Source organism: Arachis hypogaea, chromosome 20 (assembly GCF_003086295.3).
Source record: "Arachis hypogaea cultivar Tifrunner chromosome 20, arahy.Tifrunner.gnm2.J5K5, whole genome shotgun sequence".
NCBI classification, from domain to species: domain Eukaryota; kingdom Viridiplantae; phylum Streptophyta; class Magnoliopsida; order Fabales; family Fabaceae; genus Arachis; species Arachis hypogaea.
In genome coordinates, this window is record NC_092055.1 from 80,243,004 (window position 1) to 80,251,520 (window position 8,517).

General features: G+C 40.9%; 1 non-coding gene across 1 annotated transcript; it reads right to left on the reverse strand.

The window, feature by feature from the left end:
* Positions 1 to 440: 440 nt before the first annotated feature.
* On the reverse strand, positions 441 to 548 carry LOC112788166 (small nucleolar RNA R71). The gene has a single exon (XR_003195543.1). It is a non-coding gene; the product is annotated as a small nucleolar RNA R71 (small nucleolar RNA).
* Positions 549 to 8,517: the final 7,969 nt, after the last annotated feature.

Consider the following 8,517-nt stretch of genomic DNA (forward strand, 5'->3'; position numbering starts at 1 on the left):
CCAGAGATAACCTTATTGAAAATTTCGAACAAGTAAAGGAGATGGCAGCCGAACCCAACAACAATAATGCAAGGAGAATGCTTGGTGACTTTACTGCACCTAATTCCAATTTACATGAAAGAAGCATCTCCATTCCTACCATTGGAGCAAACAATTTTGAGCTGAAACCTCAGCTAGTTTCTCTGATGCAGCAGAACTGCAAGTTTCATGGACTTCCATCTGAAGATCCTTTTCCGTTCTTAACTGAATTCTTGCAGATCTGTGATACTGTTAAGACTAATGGAGTAGATCCTGAAGTCTACAGGCTCATGCTTTTCCCTTTTGCTGTAAGAGACAGAGCTAGAATATGGTTGGACTCTCAACCCAAAGACAGCCTGAACTCTTGGGATAAGCTGGTCACGGCTTTCTTAGCCAAGTTCTTTCCTCCTCAAAAGCTGAGCAAGCTTAGAGCTGATGTTCAAACCTTCAGACAGAAAGAAGGTGAGTCCCTCTATGAAGCTTGGGAAAGATACAAGCAGCTGACCAAAAAGTGTCCTTCTGACATGCTTTCAGAATGGACCATCCTGGATATATTCTATGATGGTTTATCTGAGCTATCAAAGATGTCATTGGATACTTCTACAAGTGGATCCATTCACCTAAAGAAAACGCCTGCAGAAGTTCAAGAACTCATTGACATGGTTGCTAATAACCAGTTTATGTACACTTCTGAGAGGAATCCTGTGAGTAATGGGACGCCTATGAAGAAGGGAGTTCTTGAAATTGATACTCTGAATGCCATATTGGCTCAGAATAAAAGATTGACTCAGCAAGTCAATATGATTTCTCAGAGTCTGAATGGAATGCAAGCTGCATCCAACAGTACTCAAGAGGCATCTTCTGAGGAAGAAGCTTATGATCCTGAGAACCCTACAATAGCAGAGTTAAAATACATGGGTGAACCATATGGAAACACCTACAATCCATCATGGAGAAATTACCCAAATCTCTCATGGAAGGATCAAAAGCCTCAACAAGGCTTTAATAATGGTGGAAGAAACAGGTTTAGCAATAACAAGCCTTTTCCATCATCCACTCAGCAACAGACAGAGAATTCTGAGCAGAATCCATCTAGCTTAGCAAATTTAGTCTCTGATCTATCTAAGGTCACTGTGAGTTTCATGAATGAAACAAGGTCTTCCATTAGAAATTTGGAAGCACAAGTGGGCCAGCTGAGTAAAAGAATCACTGAAATCCCTCCTAGTACTCTCCCAAGCAATACAGAAGAGAATCCAAAAGGAGTGCAAGGTCATTGAATTAATTACCATGGCCGAACCCACAAGAGAGGAGAAGGACGTGAATCCCAAGGAAGAAGACCTCTTGGGACGTCCAGTGATCAATAAGGAGCTTCCCTCTGAGGAACCAAAGGACTCTGAGGCTCATCTAGAGACCATAGAGATTCCATTGAACCTCCTTATGCCATTCATGAGCTCTGATGAGTATTCCTCTTCTGAAGAGAATGAGGATGTTACTGAAGAGCAAGCTGCCAAGTTCCTTGGTGCAATCATGAAGCTAAATGCCAAATTATTTGGTATTGAAACTTGGGAAGATGAACCTCCCTTGTTCACCAATGAACTAAGTGATATGGATCAACTGACATTGCCTCATAAGAGACAGGAGCCTGGAAAGTTCATAATACCTTGTACCATAGGCACCATGATCTTTAAGGCTCTGTGTGACCTTGGTTCAGGAATAAACCTCATGCCCCTCTCTGTAATAGAGAAACTGGGAATCTATGGGGTGCAAGCTGCTAAAATCCCATTAGAGATGGCAGACAATTCAAGAAAACAGGCTTATGGACTAGTAGAGGACGTGTTAGTAAAGGTTGAAGGCCTTTACATCCCTGCTGATTTCATAGTCCTGGATACTGGAAAGGAAGAGGATGAATCCATCATCCTAGGAAGACCTTTCCTAGCCACAGCAAGAGCTGTGATTGATGTGGACAGAGGAGAATTGATCCTTCAATTAAATAAGGACAACCTTGTGTTTACAACTCAAGGATCTCTCTCTGCATCCATGGAGAGGAAGCAGAAAAAGCTTCTCTCAAAGCATAGTCAACCAAAGACCCCACAGTCAAACTCTAAGTTTGGTGTTGGGAGGCCACAACCAAATTCTAAGTTTGGTGTCAAACCCCCATATCCAAACTCTAAGTTTGGTGTTGGGATGTCTCAACAAAGCTCTGTACATCTGTGAGGCTCCATGAGAGCCCACTGTCAAGCTATTGACATTAAAGAAGCGTTTGTTGGGAGGCAACCCAATGTTTATTTATCTAATTTTATTTTTGTTTTTCATGTTTTCTTAGGTTCATGATCATGTGGAGTCACAAAATAAATGAAAAATTTAGAAACAGAATCAAAAACAGCGGAAGAAAAATCACACCTTGGAGGAAGCACCTGCCTGGCGTTCAACGCCTGAATAGAGCATGGTTCTGGCACTGAACGCCCAAAATGGGCAGTATTTGGGCGCTGAACGTCCAAAATGGGCATCATCTGGGCACTGAACGCCCAGAACAAGCATGGTTCTGGCGTTCAACGCCAGAAATGGGCAACAAATGGGCGTTGAACGCCCAAAATAGGCACCAACCTGGCGCTGAACACCCAGAGTTGTGTGCAAGGGCATTTTACATGCCTAATTTGGTGCAAGGTTGTAAATCCTTGAACACCTCAGGATCTGTGGACCCCACAGGATCATCTCAGGATCTGTGGACCCCACAGGATCCCTACCTACCTCCACTCACTCTCTTCTCTCTTCTCAATCATCCTCTATTCCCAATAAACACTCTTCTCCAAAACCCTTCACCTATCACCTCCATCTCTCTTCCCTAATAACCCTTCACCACTCACATCCACCCACTCTTCCCCATAAACCTACCCAATAAACTCCACCTACCTTCAAAATTCAAATCAATTTCCCACCCAAACCCACCCATATGGCTGAACCTTAACCCCCCCTCCCTTCCCTATATAAAGCCTTCCATTCTTCCTTATTTTCACACAACACAACTCTCTCTTCTCCTCTTGGCCGAAACACACCTCCCCCCTCTTCTCCATCTTTTTTTCTTCTTCTTCTTCATCTAATTCTTTATTTTCTTGCTCGAGGGCGAGCAATATTCTAAGTTTGGTATGGTAAAAGCATAAGCTTTTTGTTTTTCCATTACCATTGATGGCACCTAAGACCAGAGAATCCTCTAGAAAAGGGAAAGGGAAGACAAAAACTTCCACCTCCGAGTCATGGGAGATGGAAAGATTCATCTCCAAAGCTCATCAAGACCACTTCTATGATGTTGTGGCCAAGAAGAAGGTGATCCCCGAGGTCCCTTTCAAACTCAAAAGAAATGAGTATCCGGAGATCCGACATGAAATTCAAAGAAGAGGTTGGGAAGTTCTAACAAATCCCATCCAACAAGTCGGCATCCTAATGGTTCAAGAGTTCTATGCCAATGCATGGATCACCAAGAACCATGATCAAAGTAAGAACCCGGATCCAAAGAAATATGTTACAATGGTTCGGGGGAAATACTTGGATTTTAGTACGGAAAATGTGAGGTTGGCGTTTAACTTGCCTATGATGCACGGAGATGAACGCCCCTACACTAGAAGGGTCAACTTTAATCAAAGGTTGGACCAAGTCCTCATGGACATATGTGTGGAAGGAGCTCAATGGAAGATTGACTCCAAAGGCAAGCCGGTTCAACTAAGAAGATTGGACCTCAAGCCTGTGGCTAGAGGATGGTTGGAGTTCATCCAACGCTCCATCATCCCCACTAGCAACCGATCTGAAGTTACTGTGGATCGGGCCATCATGATCCATAGCACCATGATTGGAGAAGAAGTAGAGGTTCATGAAGTCATCTCCCTTGAACTCTACAAAATAGCCGAAAAGCCCTCTCCTGGGGCAAGGCTAGCTTTTCCTCATCTTATCTGCCATCTATGTTACTCAGTTGGAGCTTCCATAGAAGGAGACATTCACATTGAGGAAGAGAAGCCCATCACTAAGAAAAAGATGGAGCAAGCAAGAGAGCCCATTCATGGAGCTCAAGAGGCGCAGGAAGCTCATCACCATGAGATCCCGGAGATGCCTCATATGCATTTTCCTCCACAAAACTATTGGGAGCAAATCAACACCTCCTTAGGAGAATTAAGTTCCAACATGGGACAACTAAGGGTGGAACATCAAGAGCACTCCATCATCCTTCATGAAATAAGAGATGATCAAAAAGCAATGAGGGAGGAGCAACAAAGACAAGGAAGAGACATAGAAGAGCTCTAGGACATCATTGGTTCCTCAAGAAGGAAACGCCATCATTACTAAGGTGGACTCATTCCTTGTTCTTACTTTCTCTGTTTTTCGTTTTCTCTATGTTAAGTGCTTATCTATGTTTGTGTCTTCATTACATGATCATTAGTAGTTAGTAACTTTGTCTTAAAGTTATCAATGTCCTATGAATCCATTACCTCTCTTAAATGAAAAATGTTTTAATTCAAAAGAACAAGAAGTACATGAGTTTTGAGTTTATCCTTGAACTTAGTTTAATTATATTGATGTGGTGACAATGCTTCTTGTTTTCTGAATGTATGCTTGAACAGTGCATATGTCTTTTGAAGTTGTTGTTTAAGAATGTTAAATATGTTGGCTCTTGAAAGAATGATGACTAAGAGACATGTTATTTGATAATCTGAAAAATCATAAAAATGATTCTTGAAGCAAGAAAAAGCAGCAAAGAATAAAGCTTGCAGAAAAAAAAATAAAATAAAATAGGCGAAAAAAAATAATAGAAAGGAAAAAAAAAAGGGCAAGCAGAAAAAGCCAAAAGCTCTTAAAACCAAGAGGCAAGAGCAAAAAGCCAATAACCCTTAAAACCAAAAGGCAAGGGCAAATAAAAAGGATCCCAAGGCTTTGAGCATCAGTGGATAGGAGGGCCTAAATGAATAAAATCCTGGTCTAAGCGGATAACCGAGCTGTCCCTAACCATGTGCTTGTGGTGTGTAGGTGTCAAGTGAAAACTTGAGACTGAGCGGTTAAAGTCAAGGTCCAAAGCAAAAAAAAGAGTATGCTTAAGAACCCTGGACACCTCTAATTGGGGACTTTAGCAAAGCTGAGTCACAATCTGAAAAGGTTCACCCAATTATGTGTCTGTGGCATTTATGTATCCGGTAGTAATACTGGAAAACAAAGTGCTTAGGGCCACGGCCAAGACTCATAAAATAGCTGTGTTCAAGAATCATCATACTGAACTAGTAGAGTCAATAACACTATCTAAACTCTGAGTTCCTATAGAAGCCAATCATTCTGAACTTCAATGGATAAAGTGAGATGCCAAAACTATTCAAGAGGCAAAAAGCTACAAGTCCCGCTCATCTGATTGGAGCTATGTTTCATTGATAGTTTGGAATTTATAGTATATTCTCTTCTTTTTATCCTATTTGATTTTCAGTTGCTTGGGGACAAGCAACAATTTAAGTTTGGTGTTGTGATGAGCGGATAATTTATACGCTTTTTGGCATTGTTTTTAGTATGTTTTTAGTAGAATCTAGTTACTTTTAGAGATGTTTTCATTAGTTTTTATGTTAAATTCACATTTCTGGACTTTACTATGAGTTTGTGTGTTTTTCTGTGATTTTAGGTATTTTTTCTGGCTGAAATTGAGGGACTTGAGCAAAAATCAGATTCAGAGGTTGAAGAAGGACTACTGATGCTATTGGATTCTGACCGCCCTGCACTCAAAATGCATTTTCTGGAGCTACAGAACTCAAAATGGCGCGCTTCCAATTGATTTGGAAAGTAGACATCCAGGGCTTTCCAGCAATATATAATAGTCCATACTTTGCCCAAGTTTAGATGACTCAAACTGGCATTCAACGCCGGCTCTCTGCCCAATTCTGGCGTCCAGCGCCAGAAACAAGTTGCAAAGTGGAGTTCAACGCCCAAACTGGCACAAAAGCTGGCGTTCAACTCCAAGAATGACCTCTCCACGTGTAGACTTCAAGCTCAGCCCAAGCACACACCAAGTGGGCCCCAGAAGTGGATTTATGCATCAATTACTTACTTCTGTAAACCCTAGTAGCTAGTTTATTATAAATAGGACCTTTTACTATTGTATTAGACATCTTTGAATCTTTGGATCTTTGGATTATCTTTTGATCTATTGATCACGTTTGGGGGCTGGCCATTCGGCCATGCCTGGACCTTCATTACTTATGTATTTTCAACGGTAGAGTTTCTGCACTCCATAGATTAAGGTGTGGAGCTCTGCTGTTCCTCAAAGATTAATGCAAAGTACTACTGTTTTCTATTCAATTCATCTTATTTCGCTTCTAAGATATTCATTCGCACTTCAACCTGAATGTGATGAACGTGACAATCATCATCATTCCCTATGAACGCGTGCCTGACAACCACTTCCGTTCTACATTAGATTGAATGAGTATCTCTTAGATCTCTTAATCAGAATCTTCGTGGTATAAGCTAGATTGATGGCGGCATTCATGAGAGTCCGGAAAGTCTAAACCTTGTCCGTGGTATTCCGAGTAGGACTCTGGGATTGAATGACTGTGATGAACTCCAAACTCGCGAGTGCTGGGCGTAGTGACAGACGTAAAAGGATAGTAAATTCTATTCCAGTATGATCGAGAACCTCCAAGATGATTAGCCATGCAGTGACAGCGCATCGGACCATTTTCACAGAGAAGAATAGGATGCAACCAACGACAAGGGTGATGCCTCCAGACGATTAGCCGTGCTGTGACAGAGCATTTGGACCATTTTCCCGAGAAGATTGAAAGTAGCCATTGGCACCGGTGACATCCTTACATAAAGCCAGCCATAGAAAGGAGTAAGACGGATTGGATGAAGACAGCAGAAAAGCAGAGGTTCAGAGGAATGAATGCATCTCCATACGCTTATCTGAAATTCTCACCAATGATTTACATAAGTATTTCTATCCTTATTTTAGTATTAATTTCGAAAACTCCATAACTATTTTATATCCGCCTGACTGAGATTTACAAGGTGACCATAGCTTGCTTCATACCAACAATCTCCGTGGGATCGACCCTTACTCACGTAAGGTTTATTACTTGGACGACCCAGTGCACTTGCTGGTTAGTTATGTGAAGTTGTGAAGATATGTTTAGACCATGGTTCTGTGCATCCGTTTTTGGTGCCATCGCCAGGGAATTAATTTCGAACAATAATTCACAACCCGAGTAACAATTTCACATACCAGGAGTGCAACGTTCAATTAAATGAATGCTAGAGGACCAAAACATGCGCACGGACAAGGGAAGCATGCCATAAGGAGTGAAAGCTATGTTCACTTTCCAAATGGAGCGCTCCCCTAGGAGTGTCACCAAGCCACTCCTGACCCATGCCATCAAGTGCCATCTTGGATCCAATTCTTCACAGACCCAAGTCACCAAATGCATTCGGATCCACTCTCATTCAAATCCAAAGCAAGCAAAGCCCATATCATCACTCAAAGGCACAAGAACAATCTAGATTAGGAATTTCATTTAATTTGTAATTTGATTTCAATTTCAATTTCATTTTCATTTTTGTAAAGCCTATAAAAAGGCATCTGTTTCATTTCATTAGGAAGGCTGGCTCTGCTAGAGAGCAATAGGAGTAAGATAGAATAGAAAGCTTTCTTTAATACACTTTTAATTTTCTGCAATTGTCATATTTCGATATTGAATTCAGTTTAGGCAATTCTCAGTTTCTACAATCCTTTGCTCAACTTTCCTTCTCCATAATTTTACTTTTCTGTTTACATTACTCCCAATTTAGTTTATGCAATTTACACCTTCCTGCAAATTCTGTTCTTCTACACTTCCACATTTTCGTTTCCCTTGAAGCTTGATTTACTTTTCTGCACATTTACATTCTGCGACTTTACATTTGAGCTTGCTACAATTTGAATTTAGTTTTCATGCCTCTGATCTATTGCTTTCTTTAAATTTCCAGCAACCAGCCCCCTTTACATTTGATGCAATTTATATTTCTTGTCATTTAAGATTCTGTCAATTTACATTCCTTGCTCTTTAAGCTTTTGTCCAATCTACATTCTGCTGATTTACATTTACTGCAAGTTACATTCCTTGCTCTTTAAGTTTTAGTCAATTTACTTTCTACACTCTATAATTCCTGCAATTTACTTTCTGTTGCTACAATTTCATCCAATTTACCAATGTTAGCTTGACAAAAATAATCACCCACTAAAGTTGCTTGATCCATCAATCCCTATGGGATCGACCTCACTCTTGTGAGTTATTACTACTTGATGCGACCCGGTACACTTGCCGGTGAGTTTGTGTGGAAATCTAATTTACACCCATCAACACTCAAGGAACTCTCGTGGCAACATGTGGAGAATCAAATGAAGAGTATACCATGAAGGAGAGATTGGACATTCCAGTGGGAAATGAGGGAAATTGCTTTTTGTTTGAACAATTGGAGGAAGCTACTATTGATGAAGACAAG